Here is an 18,329-nt window from a genome sequence, read left to right as displayed (position 1 = left end):
AATGTGGAGGTAACTAAATCTAAGTACAACATCTTTCTGGCAACATCTTGTCAAAGAAATGTTTTAATACAGTAATGAAAATTCTGTCTATTTAAAGTTAGTGTGTTCAACAATGAGGAAAAAAAACACAACATTGTAAAACATGAGCTTTAACATTTGAGCTGACTGCTTCAAGAACAAAATGAATCTTATTTCATATTTATGGGCTGAGGTTCCATCTAAACAAATGAGTTTTTTCAGCCTGTAACACTAGATGTATAAAGTGTCTGCTGCCTAATATCAAAAGAAATCACTGTGGAGTCAGGATAGCAGAAGTCTTCTGATGATGCTCTCTGAATTCTCAGTTCAGTTCAGTTTTGGGGGTTTTTTCCCAACATTTTTGCAAAACTTCAGCCAAAATTTCTTAAATATTTCAAACGTTTTAACACTTTCATAAAAATTATTCATTGGTCTTGAAATGTTTTGGATCCTAGACTTTTTACACTTTGCTTCTTTTTGTGTTATGAAGACATTTTGGAGGTAAAGGGTACAAAGACATGCTCGTTTCTCTTAAGAGACACGATCATTTTTAGAAGGAAAAAACAAGTATTTAAAAAAACAAAATTATGAAAGTGAATCTGTTGTAAAAATCACTGCTATTTTTTTTAAATGCATGGTTTCCATTAGAATATGCTATTAAACACCCTGCAATTATCAGCCTTTTAGTGTAAAAGGATGCTTGAATGAAATCTTAATATGTTGTTAAGAGTACGCTGGCGTGTGTCTGCAAGGAGCTGTTTAACCATCATTTATTAATCTAAATGAAATAAAGAGTTTTGATATAACATCAAAATAGGAACTTAAGTGCAATCAGAGATGTCGCGCAAGATTAACTTTTTTTTTTTTTAAAGACAAAAACATTTTTTTCTTATTTGATATTCTTTTAGTCTGCGGGGGTCAACAGTCTGATTTTGAAAAGCAGCTTGTCAATGTTTTATAATTGCACTCGGCAAAAAAAAAAAAAAAACTTGATTAGTAAGAACCATTGAAGAAGTGTAAAGCAATCGACAGAGTCCCACCCTCTCTGCCTGATTTGCACCCCCCGCTGTGAGGAAAAGGGCCGGTCGAACGGAGGCGGCAGACGCAGTCACCATCAGTGGGGGCAGCTACAGAGGAGCAGCACTTCAAATGGTATGTGAGGTTTTCAAGGCATACAGTCATAAATTTTTCATCTGCAGCCGGCTTTGAGGCAGGAGAGGGGGCAGGCCAGCCAGGCTTCTAACAACAAACCCCAGCTTTCAGAGACGAGAGGTAGACGGGGGAAGGGCACATGAAATGAGAAACAACAAAAATCCTTTGTTTACAATAGATGAACAAAGAGCTATGAACAAAAGTCAATGTTTAGAACGGAGAAAATCACCCGGCGGAGTCGTGAACACCACAGCAGCAATCAAAAAGATAATAGCAGAGCAACAATTGAGACGACTGTATGCCTCAAATAATGGCTGCCACGTCAACAACCCTGAAAAGATTCATAAATTGAAGATGCAGTTTGTTTTTCGATCATCTTCTCTTTGTGTTTATTGTATGAACACTGAACTTCTCTTTCTGTAAGATCTGCATGTTTACAATCATTGTCTGGAACATTTGCTGTCGCATTTGTTGCAGATATTCAAAGACCACTTTATTAGTTACACTTCCACAATCTAACACAAGTCAATCCAACTACAGCAAGACCATACAATAAGTAGGCTCAACATTTTCATTTTTAGGCGTCGTTGTCAAATATGTATAGATGTGCATTTTACAGTAGTGGGCAGGACATTGTGGGATCGTAAAATTAGACGTTATTGAAGAGGATTGTATTTGATTTCACTTTATAGAAAATGTGTCCCTGTATAAAATGGCAACGAACTTTTGACTAAACATTTAATTCTTTAGGTAATTTAACCAAAAATAATACATTTAATGGCACCCAGCTTTTATTTTGAAATGCAGGTTTAATGCAAATGAAAATAGATCTTAAAATCCTGAAAATAAAACAATGTTTACAACCTTTTTAGAAACACGATGTACGAGGATGGACTGAGCATGAACTACAGGCAGATGTATTTTTAGCCGAGTTCTTTCTGTTGCCGGTGTCTCATTAGTATTCTGTAAATATTGAATGGGCACTTTTAAGAGCGTGTGGTTCAAAGATAGCTCACTTTCTCTTTTAAAATTTCAGAAATAATATCCACGTACAATCTGACTTCCGACAAACCATCCTGGGCCTTTTAGTCCTAAGTTCCAGGCCGTGCATTGTATTTAAGGTGAATCAGAAACGTGAAGCAGCTTTGTGGTAAATGAATCCTGCCCCATAAAGTGCTGTCCCTCTTCCTATAAGCAGACAGTGGAGCTCTGCAGAGCGCCTGCAAATTTAATGACTGATTTTCCCGGCACTGTGGGGTCCTCTGGGTGCAGAGTCTGTCTGGATGCTAATGCAGTCTGGCATCTCCATCCTTGTTTAAACAACCTATGTTATCCTGAATGGGCTACTGCACAGCAAATTAAAAGCAACTTTAATACAAAGATCCATCTGAACACTCCTGCTCTACTTATTTTAAGTCCTCTCAGATCCCTGCCCACTCCCTTTTTTTTTGATCCTGAAGATATATTGTGTGGGGGCACTTTGTGGAAGATGAGCGCACTGTTCTGCTTTCAACACAAAATACAAGATTGATTTAACTCTGATTTAATGTTTAATCATGTTTTTATGTATGCAGCTTCCTGATGCTGCAGAGAATTTAACATGTCAACTACAATTCAGAGTGGTTTGACTCGTCATACAAAATTTAGTCTCATGTATTTCACATACACGTCATTTTTCCCTCAACTGAGACCAGTGACACAAGCTCTGTGGAAATGAGAGAGACTTTTGACACATCCTAACATGGCTTCTGCTAAAAAGTTAATTAACCCGAAGTCAGAAGATTTGTGACATTTCAGATACATTTGAGCAGGTGGGTTTTCAACACTCAACAAGCAGCCACTGCATCCCAACTTTTTCCCTTCACTCAGTAAAAGTGGGGCTTGGTTCTGTCGAATTAAAGGCTATCTAATCTATAATGTCTGCGTCGAAGATTCACAGGTGATAGTAATGACGGCAGCCGATTTAAAGCCGAAACTCTGAAGAGTAGGTTAGCACGGTGATCTAGCCAGGCAAACTTTGACTTGAGGCTCAACAGAGCGGCTTACCCTCTGATCTCCCCTCGTGGTACACGGCACCGTCAGGCAAAGTGATTTGCAGCACACGGCTAAAACAGCCTTTGTTTACATTTTCCCTTGAAAAGCTTGACAGGGAGTGATCTGTTTAAATGTAGGAAAAGCAGGATGATATTTTCTGTTAAAACCATACCACATGACAAAGTCACTAAAGAGATCAGAGCTTTGTCCACAAGGGGCGCCAAATCAACAAAAAACTAAAAGTTCCTCACAGGAGCTTTAAGTCTATGACTTTCCTCCTGTAGTAAAAGTAAAATAACCTCAAATTCCAGAGTTTTAAGTACAAACATCACAAAACAAAACCCATTAACTCTGAATAAACCTGTTAGTTGCTTTTTGTAATCTTTGCTTGTAACTGGGGGATATTTGGTCTTGAGATCTCCTGAACCAGTGCCACATGTGACACTTTACTCTGAGCTGAGACATTTAGTAAGGGTCCGTCTACATCCACTGTTCATCAAAAAAATCAAATCTCATTTTCACCAACCACTTTTATCCCGTCCTGTGTTGAGGTCTTTTCTTTGATCTCGGGGACAAATCTTTCCATCACATCTCCAATAATCATTTCTGATCCAAACACTGAGGAATGACTTTGTTTGTGGCACTCATCATCCTGCAACAGGAAGGAGCGTTTGACATTGTATAATAAGTGTCTTAACATAAACATGACCGTTTCTTGCAGTGAAAGCTTTATCGTTTCCTGAGATAGAAAGTTACAGAGCAGTAGTTGCTATCAGTAAACCTGAAAGATGCCTAAATTCACACAGTTAGAAATGTAATTTAAGCTGCAGATACACTTTGGAGTGTTGCCGTAGTAGAAACAGGACTTTGAATGTTTCCCATCACTGACATTGGAAGTAGAGCAGTAAGAACTGTCTGAGCAGCAACACGGGAGGAACGATTACTACAAGCAAAACATATTTTGAAAGTAAACATTCGACTCACTTTCAACACATTTTTGTAAACGTATCCTTACTTCACCTTACAGTCTGACCTGGTGTGTGTTCATTTATTTCTGATGAATATTTCAGGTCAGAGTCCATTGATCTAAACCTGCCAGTCAGTTCTATGGGCTGTGAGGTTAACGTTTGCTGGCTAAAATATGTATATATGCTGTAGAGAAATCTGGATGAAGCTATGCATTTGTTCCTGAGATTAAGGGTAGCTTGGTGTCACAAGGGCAGTCAGGCCTCGAGCTTGAATGAATGGAAGCAGGTGGCACGTTTCTTACATCCTCGCTAAGAGGGATTAGGTCTCTGAAGGGAGAGGGAGCATATTTGATTAGCCTGTTCAGAGGTACAGGAGGATGGAGGCCTGGTCACATGATCAGCCAGGCATTTTGAGCTGGACTCCTGATTTCCATGGACGCGTGTGTTTTGTAACATCTTGTGAAAGACAACAGTGTTATTTCAGGAGAAAGGGCCGCTCGGCTCTCTGCCTCCTCTGGAATGTAAAATAATGCTGGTCATGCTCTGCTGTTGCAAAGCAGGGGGTTAGCTGGAGAATCCATTTTTATAGAGAAAAGCTTCAAGTGTAATGCCTCCAATTTGTTCTTTTTTTTCCCCTGAAGATCCAAGTGATGCTGTATTCTAAAAATGTACTGTTTTGTGACATTACATGTGCAGGCTTATTTCCTTTTTCTCCACACCGCAACATGAATCTCATTTGCGATATTTGCATTTTAAGGGAAAGGGATTCTCAAGAATGCCCATACAGCTTTAAAGCAACAACAACAACAAAATCCAGAGTGTTTTTCTCCTTTACATATCGTACGTGCATCTCTGGTTTTCGCAGGCGGAGTGGAGTGGATGAATCTCGGTGGTGGAGAAGTCAGGGGGTGACCTGCTGCACCCACACAGCCCACACACCGCCTCTCCCTGGAGGAGAGCCTCTCCATTGAGATCCAGGAGCTGCAGGCCTGCAGGGAGGCTGAGCAGCCAAAGTGTACAGGACCAGCAAATTGGGTGAATTTATCTGCTAATGTTTGTGTGGGCTCGCCTTCAGATTGTACATTATGAAACAAAGAATGAAGAACATGGAGTCTGTATTGGTCAGGTTTAAACACCCTGCTTGGGTTTTTACTGAGAGCATGTGTGGTAAATCACTTTTGAATTGTACTGATGTGTGTCGTGCTAAAAGACATCAATTCATTCTTTAAAGAGAAGATCTTTTTGTCTTTTGAGACAAAACTGAGTGAGGATGCATTAAATTGTCCCGAATTCAGAGCTCTGCAGTGTAGCATTGTTAGCTTCCCTGCATGCTGCCAATGCTTTAGCAGGGCCAAATAGAGAAAAGTGAGACTAGAGCTGATACGTGATTCAAAGTTGATTCCGATCACAGCAGTGTTTGATTGTTGAGCTCTTTCGTAGAGCTTCGGCTTGTGAATTCGCCTCACACTTGCCAATTCTAATGCATGAATTCAATACGTTTCCACACTCAGATTGTAATACAGAGTTCTGGTAACGTGTGAGGATGCAAGAGGCTTCTTAAAAATCCCATCACTGCATTCTCCGGCTAACCTTTCTAGTACAGACAGCTTCCAACATGAAGAGAAAAACAAAGTATTGACACGTCTCTGAAGTCTCCCTGTCTCAGAGGACGAGCAACAAGAAGGAGGGTTAGAATATTCTGTGGATGTTGCATGACTGACCTCTCTCTGCATGTTAATGTAACATATTTGTCCGATGTATTTTACAGGACATCTTGGCAGAAAAACGTGTATCTGTGTAAAAATTGCTCTGCCTTGATCTGCTCACCCGTTCAGGGGAAAAAAAAAGAAAGACTTCAGCGGTGATGGTAATTGTCGAGCATGGGCCTGCTCATTCATGGAGCATGTTGTCTGCCTGTTAAGTGACAGAATAATTACACACAGGGCGGACGGGGGCTCTCGATGAGTGTGCAGAGTGATGGCAGTGAATGTGGAGGGAATACTGATGGTCAGTGTTTCTGAAGCCTCCTCCCTTTGTTCGAGTCCCTGCTTAATTTGCGTACAGCCGTCTCCTCCTCTTTGCGGCGGAGCGAGCTCATTGGAGGATTGTAAAGTCACGGGTTGACAATCAGGTCTGCGGCATGAAGGATTCTAACTGTTGCTAAGGTGTTTTGAATGCCTTGGTTGACCATGAGAGGCCATCTTGACCTGCTGAAATGCTGGGAGATGGGAGGAATGTGTTCAGAGTGTGAAATCTCAGGATTACTCAGTTTCCCATCAGAGGCCCACACTGTCTGCACTATCATTTTCTGTCTGGGGTGTTGGTGGCTTCAGGCAGCGTTTGTTACTGAGATATGACCTGCATCGTGTTGGATTTCTTTTCCTATTGAACGTCTTTTTAACATGTCTGCCAAGAGAAATTTGGCAAAGGCTCCTGCTGTCTACAGATAGGCCTCTTTTTAAATAGAAAAGAAGAAAAAAAAAGCTCAGGTTCACCCTGAGTTCAGAGCTCATGAAGAGGGAACGCTATTTCAGCTCGCTGCAGACTGAGCTCATCATTTAGCGCAGTAGTCAGAGGAGCTTCCTTTAAGCCCAGTTATCTCATGTCTTCACTCAGATACCGTGTGGGCTCCTTCTTTAGTCTCTGAATCGTTGCATTTCTGAGAACTAATGGGTTCTGAGTTTTTTTTCATTTTCCTTTCTAATAAATTTGACATCCTTATTTAGTTTTTAGAATAAGACAGCGTTCTACAGCTGAATATGTGTTGTATCCAGAATTTATTTTTTTCATATATCCTTATTAAACAGAGAAAGGCTTTTTTTATTATTTATATCTCATGTTTAAAACGGTCTTGTCAACATATATCCAGGAAGCTCAGAGACGGTGTGAACTTTGTGATTTAGAGAGAGTTGTGACTTTCTTTCAGATTTTCCTTTTTCTGATGAGCTTTGACAAATTAAATGTAGGTTCTAAATCTTACATTTTTTTAAAGGACACTGGTGATGACAAATTGCATGTTTGTTTGTTTAAGCTGTCAGCTTGGACACTTTTGTTTCTATAGCTTGGAAGATCTTTTAGGATGGTTTATTTCTTTATAATGTGACTGTAATTTATATGTTTACTTTTGGTTTTTTCGTCTGATTGTCCTAAAAATGCTCTAATGTAAACCTGTTTTGACTTGGTATATTGTTAATGCAGGACAAAATAATATCATCAAATCAATCAGTCAGTATATAGTAAGAAAAACTGCTAACGTTAAATAAAAAAACCTAACACATTAAACAAAAATAATGCAACAGATACAAATGATGCATTCATAGTATTTTAATCGAAACATGGTATTTCTCTGCAGAGATGCTCCTTCTTGAGGCTGGGAGTCAGATTATCACTTTCTTCCTGCGTTAACGCCCCTGCAGCTTTTCCACTACAACCAGCTGGAGCCGATCCAGGTGAGCTCACCCATGCACACAAAGACCCACACTCCAAGGTCTCTCTTTGGAAAAAAACAAACTGGAAGAGGAAAATATGTGCCGTTCATAACATTTGACAATGACTCTCACCTCCACCTGTCATTTAATTGGAAAAGACAGACCCTTGCTCTCCATCCGTGTTACTACCTCTAAAATAAGCTCAGTCAAACGCCCGTCAGCACTACGTCTCTGCTCCACTACCCTCCTCCTGATACTCTAGTTTTAAATTTAGCTTCACCTCAGACCACACACCATCGTTATGTCTGACTATGGAGCGGAGATGAGAGCCGCTGGCCCTGTCTGTGATTCTTGGGGAGCTCATCATGGCGGCTGTGTGGAGCAGCGCGCGGCTGGGACTGTTGGTATTGAGCAGGGAGGAGCGCCCCGGGCACAATCCATCAAAAAGTAGCTGCCTACACCGTGGGAATAGACATGAATAATCCATGCTTTCTTTACCCTTTCCTGTGTTTCTATGCGTATCCCATTAGATTCTCTGTTGCCTTTTCTTCAAATAGCTAACCCTTCTATTTGTATTGAACATTTATTTAAATTATTTATTAATTTTTAAAATGATTTCTAGCCCTTATTATTTGTACTATGACCGGAGGATCATGCAGAAAGAAAAAAGCTAAAATATTGTGGATTATCTGTTTGCCACTTAATCATTTATTTACTTATATCCAATCAATATCTCATCGAGATATCCTGTTGTAAATAATATTGTGAAATGTGATTGCCCCCTCAAAAAATAAGACATCTGATTTCTCAATCTAAAGTATACATATTTAAAAATATCTGAGTCATCTAAACCATCTTCATCAACGTTTTTAGTTTTTTATCTACCAAAGTTATTCGTATGTAAAATCAAGTGTTTTCTTAACTCATCAAATTGAATTACTAATATCAATGTGCTGCTAGGTACGCATGGTAAAAGATTCCCATCATAAGTATTATGAGCTGAATTCCTGAGATTTTATGAATATATATGTAATGTATTATATAATTGTAAATATTTAATTCCTATTCTACAAAGATGACCAGCATGAAATAAGCAACATAAATCATCCTTTAAGTATTTTACTTCATTTAGGGCTCATTGGTTTGGCCTTTCTCTCCTCTATATATTTCCTCCTAACATTTATAGTTGTGAAGCTCTTATAAATGCTCATAATACAGAGCTAAATGAATGTCAGTAACACTCTAGGCAGTAACACCAGTGCCTCACTGTGGTTCATGGGATTAGCTGAAGGCTGGTTACAGCAGTGAGACGAAGCACTCCATCGGTCTGCTCTCAGGTTAAATCAGCCTGATGCCGGCCGAATGTGTCGTGTGAAGAATTCACTTTATGGATGAATCGGGCTTTGGGGGCTTTCTGGTTTGCAGTTTTTTTATGATGGTCATAAACATTGATTTGTGCAGCGTTGTTAATGGAGGACCCTCTTGAGAGCTCTGAGCTCTAATCACTGTTTGTGGAGTCCTGTGGTTCTGGCTTTTTTTTTCTTTTTATTTCCAACACCAGATGCTAGCTTTACTAACCATCGACACCTATTTCTTGTGAGGCGAGTTATGTTGCTTCAGAGGAGATTTCATCCCACAGGGTTGTTGATTATAGCTAAATGGACCACTGCCCCACTGTGGCAGTCATATTGCTGTGCCCAAGTGCCACATTGTGTCTGCCTCCTCTTTTTACCGCTCTGAGTTCTCTTGTGATCCTGGAGAGACTGCCTAAACGGCGTCAAGTCTCAAACATTCTCAAACATTTCCCTCTTTTCAGAAGATAAACGGTGAAATCCAGTGGGGATGAATATCCAGTGAGATGCGAGGAGAGGTTTACAGGCTCTGGATTCAAGCAATTATAAAGACCACAAATCATTTTGCCGTAATTAGATCTTAGAATATCTGATAAGATATCCAATCTCTCTTTTCCTTCCCCCCCCCCCCCCCCCCCCCCCTGTGAGATAAAAAAGATGCTAACTTGATCAAGCAAAGCGAGGGTTTGATATTAGCTGAATCTCTTCATTGATCTTCTGCCCGGCAGGTTGTATAAAACAGCATGACTTTGAATGCCTGCATGTGAAGCTGCATAACTTAAACTGACCAGTAAAGATGTGCCGTGATTGCAGATTGGACAGTGCGAGAGATTTGTGATGTGCATGCTCTCTTAGCTTCCTCCATTTTCTCTCCTCCTCAATAAATCAGTGTTGCTTTTAGGCGCTCCTGGAGGACACGGAGAAGTCCAAAAGAAGCCTCTGCAGTGCGTCTTCCGGCTGAAATATTGTCACTTAATACTAGTCAAATAGGTCAGTCAGAAAAAAATACCCCTCATGCTTTTATTCTGCCTCCCTGAGCAGTATAATCAATATGATCTGTCTGTGGTGTGCAGCTGGTGGGCGAGGCTGGCTTGCTTCTTACAGAGAGGTTATATGCACAGCAGCATGGGCACATCCTGTGATGCACTAATGCACCTCAGGGCTCTGACATCAATTACGAGAGACAATGGCCAACTGTCCTGTGCGTCCCACGCTAGAAAGCTTGAACGTGTGAAGCAAATGTGGGCGTGTCTGTGTGGTGAAAGGAACTGATATTACTGATGAGATGGAATGACATTTAATTTAATTTAAAGGTCCACCTCTAATGGAAGAGTACACATTTTCATCACGTTTCACAAGGGATAGTGTTAAGGAAAATAAAATGATTATCCTTTTTTAAAACAACAAATAGATGAGACGAAGATTACACCCTAGTATTTGTATGCCAAAGGGAGAAGATACGCTGCGTCGCTTAGCTTAGCTTAGCTTAGTTTAGCAGAATGTGTAGAAACAGATGTGCTGAATTATTTTTTTCTCTTGCTAGAGGTTCTGCTGGCAACTCCAGGATAACGACAAAACTCCTCAGTCACTTCTTTTAGCCAAATAATACAGATAAAACAAAAAATATATATTAATGGAGCCAGACTGACTCATTCCCATTTTATACTAAGCTAAGCTAAGCTAACCAGCTGTAGCTTCAGATTAAAGCTCCCGTGTGGAATTTCAGGGTTCGGTCGATTTTTTTGTGGCCCCCTGTGGCCAAAGTGGAATTAATGTCTTTGCTGATTTTGTCCTGTGCATGTGTAAGAAGTGTTTTATTTATTTAAAAATGTTTCACATGGAACACAATGAATCTTTTTTCGGGGAAAGGCTCTCTTAAAGAGGCTCTTTGGGCCTTGATTGATGCCTACACCGCTGCATGTGTGACAGGCATATAAACAACGTTTGAAAATATCAGCCTTCTCACTGATGGTCTCGTTTGCTTTTACAGGCCATAAAGAGGTATTAGTATTGATTTCAGTTCATTTCTAAACCAGCTAAAACTCGTCGAAGCATCTCAAAGGAAAAAAAGTAGTTCCATCCAAATATTCTCCACATAGATGTTTATTTTTAGTTTCATATTTAGTCATCTTAAATCTCATTCTGTGATTCCTTCATGAATAAATAAATGCTTTATTAAATCTCAGGTATCAGAGCATCGTGTTTAGACTGCTAATGTGTGTGAGTCTTTCCTGTCTGGCCTCAGTTGGAGCTTTTCTGACTGTTTCACCTGCTCCGACGTTTCTTCTGATAGTAGTAGAGCTGTTGCCGAGTTGCAAATGGTGCAACTCAATGTTTTATTTATTTTGTTCACTCAAACGGATTTCCTGGTTGAGTGTCAGAACCTTAATCTGCAGCAGGGATGGCGGTCGACATCCAGATCATGTTTTCATTTATGCCTTCAGTGAGTGGGGGGGAGCCATTACAAATTCTTATTATTCTGGAAACCAGGTAGCATTTTTTTTTTTCCAATTTCAACAGAAGCCACATCTCAGTTTAATGTAGGTGGCATGTTTTTCATATACTGTATATGGTGAGAGCGGAGCATTGTCTATGGTTCTTGTATTTGGTGTGTTGAATTGTAACATTCTTGGACTGTAGAATTTACATTAATCAAGTAAGAATTTTGTGATTTTGTTTCTTTTCTGTCCTTTGGTTCTAAAGGATTACACGATTCTCTTCGGCCCATAACCAGAGATTTGCTCTTTTTCTCTCCTCCTGCCGCCCCCCTACACACCTCACTGCACAGCGCTGACTTCAGGTTTCTTGTCATGCTCTTTTTGGCTCCTTTTAATCAGGCTTTCTCCTGAAGTACCTCCAGAAAGACGATGGGGAAAATGAATCAAAAAGCCTACAGACAGAATCAATTGCTCTCTGTTTTCTCTTGATGCATGTAGCTGAGTTCGGGTGGGCAGGGCATGGCTGACATCCCAGAGTCATGGCAGGGAGCTGGAGTCTGGAGAAGCAGTATGTCTTCCTCTCCTCTCTCAGAGCGCTCTGTTTGTTGCTCGCTTTCACCGTCTGTCACGCCGCAGAGCGCCGCGGACACGCACTCTCCTCCCGTGCATCTTTCCATCCTGGCCGTGATGGCTAAACCCTCCCTCGCGCACTCAGCACCTCAAAAGGGAAACATGTCATCCCTCTCTCCTCACACAGTGCTAAAAAGACCCAGCTCAACCCCCGGGGGACATCTCCTCTTCCTTTGCCGATCGATCTGCTGAACCCTCGCCTTCCTTCATCTACCTAACTATCCGTCTTCCTGTCTTTACGCCTTGCCATTGCTCTCCGGTCTTTACCACATGTCTTTATGCTCACTGAGGATATCTCAGTGGCACTTCATGGTAATCAATACGGTGTTTCTATGCATTGAGAATATAAATAATAAATATATGTGGGTTTTAAAATGCATCAAAAGGGCTGGATTTGGCTCCTTGTATTTCTCGTTCACATAAAGAAGCCCCTTCTATTTAATGTAAATGTCTCACTTTGTCATGTATGCAGCATATTTGAATTTTGTTTTTCCTTGCAGTTCTCTTCCTACTCTTCCTTAGATTGCTTTTTCACTCTGCGTTCAACCCCCACGCAAGGAGTATTGATCGTTCCAGTGCACTAATTATCCTGCTTGGCCTTGGGTTTCTGTGCAAGCTGCAGTCAGCCTTTGATCGACGTGTCTGCTTGTCTTACATTGCTGTTAAAAAAAAAAAAAGAAAAAAGAAAGAAAAGAGGCTGTTTTGATAATAGAATTCAGAGTATGTTGGGTTTTGATCTTTGTAAAACAAGTGTGACACCTTCTTAAATGGCCAGACTTCCTGGTCCATAGGATGAGCTCTCAACTTGGCTCATCCGAGCTCATGTGTGGGTGTGTAAGTATGAGGGCAGTATTTACATATGCATCCATGCATATCTGATAACTCTGTATGTATTCATGTGTGTGTGTGTGTGTGTGTGTATGTGTGCTTGCACGTGCATGTGGGCAAATGTACAGGTTGGTACATCCTGCTCTGCCACCATCTGTGCTCAGGCAGGCAACAGGCCACTTCATACACAACCTCTCCATATACACTCACAGCCCCTGTGTCTGTTTGTTTGGTTGTATGTTTGTTGCAAATCGGAGAATGTCTTCATTTCTAAATTAAGATATGAAGGGTAAAAAAGTAAAAGCCAGTTTGATGACACGTAGATATTTAATATGGTTATATCAAAATGTTACGATTTAAAACGACCGTTAATGATGACGGTTTACCTCTGCCTTCATCCATGCTTGTACTCGTCTTCTGTGTGTTGTCAGAGCTGATTTAATTATTTTTAACAAGTGGGTGGTTCCAAGTTGTCTGCTGGAAGACAAATAACAGGATAAATGTATACTTGGGTGAAAAACAATTCAAAAATTGCAGCAGTCATCATTTTTTTTAGGGTAGTGTGTCTCTTTTTGTAAGGAAATATCTGCATATCATCTTTTATTTAACATTTCAAATCTCAGAATTCTCTCTTCATATGTGTATGCACCTGTGGTAAAATATTCACTAACACACAGAGGAGAGCCTGACCCTGGATTGAATTATCCATGTATTGACGCTTCATTACAATTCTAGAAACATCCTCATTCTGAATGTGTTTCCATGATTAGAATTTCAGTTCCGTCTGTAATTGCGCGGCATAATGGTGGTAGATTGGTAATCAATACAGGGCTCCTGAGACTGTGTCCCTGGTAACCTTTGCGTGTGCTCAGAGGGGCCTCAGCCAATGACATTTTAGGCTTTAAGGTCCCGGTGGATGAGCGCTCATCAGTCAGTGTGTAAATGACGCTCTTGGCAACCTGTGCGTGTTTCTAAACATTGCTCAGCCTGGCAGAACACTAAGGTGCACCGAAGCAGTCTGGAGTGTATGTTTAGACGAGCTGCACCCAAACATGGCTGAAAAGAGCTGGAAAGCACAGCTTCAGGGTTGGAGACAGCTTACAGAAAGTTCCAAATCTAAATAATGCAGTTGTTTGGTATGCAAACCTGCTTTTTTGAGCCCTAATGAGCTGAAACATCTGTCTGCCTGGGGCATAATGTGACCCCTCAAGCCATGTCCATTGGACTCTCCCCTCTGTGTTTGGCACTGCTCCCTCTCCCTGCATGAAGGTGCCCTCCTTTCTTTGCACTGAGTCCAAGGGAGCAGGCTTAGTCATACTCGGTAAATGTGAAAACACACTCTAGCGTCAGTGCCATCTGCCAGCTCCCCTCAGGGCACCAGCCAGGTGATGGCCACGCTCTCACCCCAGCTATGCCACAACAGCACTGCATGCTGGGATGAGCTGCGCTGTGCCAACTGTTGATTATCACGTCCTCTCATGCCTGCCCGGAGACATATTATTAACCCAGGTACAAGCTGTGCTTTATATGGACTTATAGAGAGGGTGTTTTAATTTTTGATGAACGCAGATGATTTCCTGAAGCCGCGTCTTTTAGCCTTTGTTGTGTGTTGTTGTGATCCTCCTCTGTGCTTGCTGCAGGTCCCTTAGGTTGTTTCCTCTCGGGATGCCGCCTGTGTGGAAGCACAGCCTTTCCCTTCCTGGAAGTAGACTGTGCTTCTATGTTTAATGGAGCTCGGACTAAAGTTAAACCCGTACTGGGAGCACATATGTATCTAAACTCTTGCTAAATCTGGAATATTTCCACAGATTTGAATGTGCCCTGAATCCTTCCATCAGAGCAGAGTATTTCTACAATGCTTTCTGAGTGTTTGCTGTGTGTGCAGATAACTTATTCATCCTCATACTGTATCTCCCCCTCCAGTGCTAAAGCTATAAATGAAAAAGCTCCCTGTAAGGGTGAGTGAACGGCTTGATTTCTTATAATTCACTTTGTTGTACTTCTTTACAGCTTTGTGCATTATCTCAAATAGATGGCTACAAATAGTGAACAGAGTGGACATGTTTTGTGCTGACATCAGCCATCCTTTGTGTTTGTTGACCTGTTAGAGAGGCACAAAGTAGAAGTGTGGATTGTTGATTTTCTCTAAAGACACTTTGTCTCATTGAGTCAGAGCTGAGTCCTGTCAGCACCTGTCAAAACACTGACATCGTCTGAGCTCGTCAATGACACATTGTTCTGTCAGGATTATTGAGGGTATGTGAAAGTGAATAATAGACTCATACACTGACACCTCTGAACTAATCAATTCGTAGGAGTCTTCTTTGTGCAGTTTTAAGTCTGACTTTTTCAATGTGTTTTGAAAGCATATTAATTCATTGGATTATGTCACATACTTCTGCTGAAAATGCTGATTTTTAAAAAAAAATATTTTCAGGCACGTTAATGTTGGTTTCTGGTCTAGCTCGCTCAATTGTCCACAACACCCTGATCGCTGACTCCCCTCACACCCTCTTCTCGACATGTCCTTTCTCTCTTCAGATATCCTTTCAAATTAAGACAAAGGGAAAACGTCTATTAAAAAAGCATGGCCACTTTGATAAAGTAGATGTCATTTAAAATATTTCCCTACATGACATTGTTGAATTCATTCTATATAAAGGCAAGTTTAAGGGCTTATTTGATCCCAGATTTTGGAAGATACAAACATCAATGCCTTTTAGCATAATTGCTAACCTAATATCCAATTCTAAAGGGACGGATTACTTGGTCAAATACACGACTATAAAAAAACATTAATTTCAAACCTCATCAAAAGTCAATCTTCCTTAAATTCCTTTCACACAGCGGCTCCTCCCGCTAGTCTCGGGGGGCCACAGGCCTTACTCCTCAGCTCAGTTACTAAAAAAAAAATGTGCGCCACTTGCTTGAAGAGGGCACTAAACATACTTTATTGCTCTTTAATATTGCTTTCCAACAATTTTATCCTAATGCAGCCCCCTTTTATGGCATCTGAGAAAATGCCATTTAATAGCCCTCAGGAGAAGAGGAGCAATCTTGGATGTGATGTGTCTCACCACCTCTGAGCCCGTCTGTCTCTCTCTCTCTCTCTCCTGCTGTTTGGCTCCTTTTATGAGGACTGATTCACTGGCATGCTGCTGCCGTATGATATTATTAGATCTCCCAGGGTGCCTCTTTGTGTGTTTATACTTGATAGTGTTATGTTCCTGGACAATGATTTGCAAAATAGGTATTCCTCAGACTGTCATTTAACTTAACTGTGGATCTGTACAGAATGTGTCCCATTTGTCTGAGTTCCCTGATTCTCTGTTAGTCAAGACTTCTTGTTGGTGTTTTAATCTAAACTTGGCCTTGTGCTCAAGGTCAAAATGTATATAAATGTGTAGAGGGGGTCTTCATGCATAATGTATGCAACATAGCATTCAAAGATAATTAGCACTAACAGGAGAGGATGCCCCCTGATTTCCCCTGATTTCAGTCTCATTTGCATAAATATAATGGGGCACAAGAGAGTGTGAAGCCCAACGTCTGTCCCCCCCCGAGCGGGAGGAGGAGAGGTGTTACTGAGATCTGGGTGCACAAGTGATAATTGTTGGAGAGCTGTTATTCTGACGCCCGGACATTCAACTTGACTGAGTGGAGTGAACAAGAATGACAAATGCACCTTGAACCTGATTCTGACTTGATGAATAGATTGAGCTCTTTTCTTTCTTTAGAAATGTGTCAATCAATAAGCTGCCAGTACAATTAGCTCTTTCACTTAAGCTTGACAGATGGACATATTTTACAGTTTGAATTAATGACTGTGAATGAATGCTTGTTTTAAAGATGTTTAAAAGTCCTTTGATGAGTTTATAGCCAGTATGAAACAGACTGAAATTAAGATTGATGTCTTTTAATTACCTACAAAAAGCATCAAGTGCCATCAGCATTACGATTCACTATTTCAATGCGGCTATTTCATATGCCTTAAACTGCAGGGTAGGTGACAGACCAGGCATGCTTTTGGTGGCATGTTTACTCGAAATGAGTGACACATTTGACTGTTGAAGAAAGCAGGATGGAGTTCACAGATGACATTTATGCATCTTGTACAGGAGAAGATCAACAAAGAGATAAGAGGTACTGGTGTGTCCACAGGGGGCGCCAAAATCAACACAAATAGAAAGTTCCTCCTTTAATATATTCTGGAGATAAATGCTGATGAGGGCAGATTGGGATCAAACACATTATTTATCTTTCTCTTTTATTGTTGAAGGTTTAAAAGGAAGTCTGTAGCTATTGTGTTACCTTAAAATGTAAATCATAAAAACAGAGCTCAATACTGGTGGACGTTTGGGGGTGGGGTGGTATTTTAAGAAAACGGTGATACATTATTCACAGAGATTGGAGGCCTTAAGTGCCAAATGAATCTGCTTTTCTCTCCAGTTGGACGGCAGAATAAATGGGGGCCGTCAGTCGTGCAGTAAAGTGCCGTGCATTCATTTAGACAAGTGTTATTGCTGCACTGGAGCAGTATGGTGTTCAGCGAGGCAGGCCAGCCGGGTGGGTGGAAGCTGTGCAATTATCTCCAGCTCCTATGATGGTGATGATTGCTAAAACAGCCGAGTGGTCCCAGAGCACACAGCAGGTGTGAGTGTCAGACTGCGGGTTGGTGGGCCTGTCGCTGGATGTGAGTGCACATGAGCAGTTTGGAGGGCAGACACTGAAAACACCCAACAATAGATTTGTTTTTTACGTTTTTATTTTGACAAAAATATCACTTTTGACAGTTACTTTTGTAAATCAAAGCATATAACTTGAAAAAAATTTTTTTTTTCTTTTAGCTCTCCATGTTTCACATCTCTGTATAATAACATTGCAAACAGATTGGTGTTGACAGATATGGCATGGCACTGATTAAAGCAGACCAAGCAGATGTTTCCTTTTTTTTTTTTTTGCTTTCCCTTTTTATTCCACAATCGCTGCTAAGCAACTCTGACAGGGTGCAAATGCAGCAACACACACGTCTGCTGTGTTTCAAAGCATCGGCAGAACGTAAAATGAATAGCAATGTCCATGGTTTGTATTTATCCGTCTGACATTCAAAGGAGATAAACGCTGTGCTCGTTCTCTGTGATACAGAGGAAACTTTGAAACATGCATGACTTTCAGAGGTGGGCGTCAGATAGTAGGTATGACAGATGCTTGCAGAAAGATAGGATTTCTATTGATGCACAGGTCCACACAGTTTGACCTGATAGAGATATTTTAGCTGCTGGTTTGTTTTTTATTAAAAATTCTTGCGGTGGTTAAACTTCTGTGTAATATAAAAGGCATGAAAACATTTAGAAAGTATTCCTAACTACTGTAATGCACACACAGTAAACACAAACACATGGTATGTAAAAAATACGCACAAAAATGTATACTCTCTTCAGTTATTTCATCTCTGTTGTGCAAACCTTTACCAGTGCAATG

General features: G+C 40.8%; 1 protein-coding gene across 3 annotated transcripts in view; it reads left to right on the top strand.

The window, feature by feature from the left end:
* ccdc33 (coiled-coil domain containing 33) overlaps positions 1-18,329 on the top strand; it is a 48,937-nt gene that overhangs the window by 12,154 nt on the left and 18,454 nt on the right. For all 3 annotated transcript variants that reach the window (XR_010666702.1, XM_065957195.1, XM_065957194.1), the window contains exons 3-4: positions 5,038-5,207; positions 7,525-7,621. The gene's annotated coding sequence lies outside the window, so the exon portion shown is untranslated. The remainder of the gene's footprint in view (positions 1-5,037; positions 5,208-7,524; positions 7,622-18,329) is intronic.

This window comes from Labrus bergylta, chromosome 7, assembly GCF_963930695.1.
Source record: "Labrus bergylta chromosome 7, fLabBer1.1, whole genome shotgun sequence".
Taxonomy (NCBI): domain Eukaryota; kingdom Metazoa; phylum Chordata; class Actinopteri; order Labriformes; family Labridae; genus Labrus; species Labrus bergylta.
Note: the sequence above shows the minus strand (reverse complement) of the source record. Positions and strands in the feature narration are given on the sequence as shown.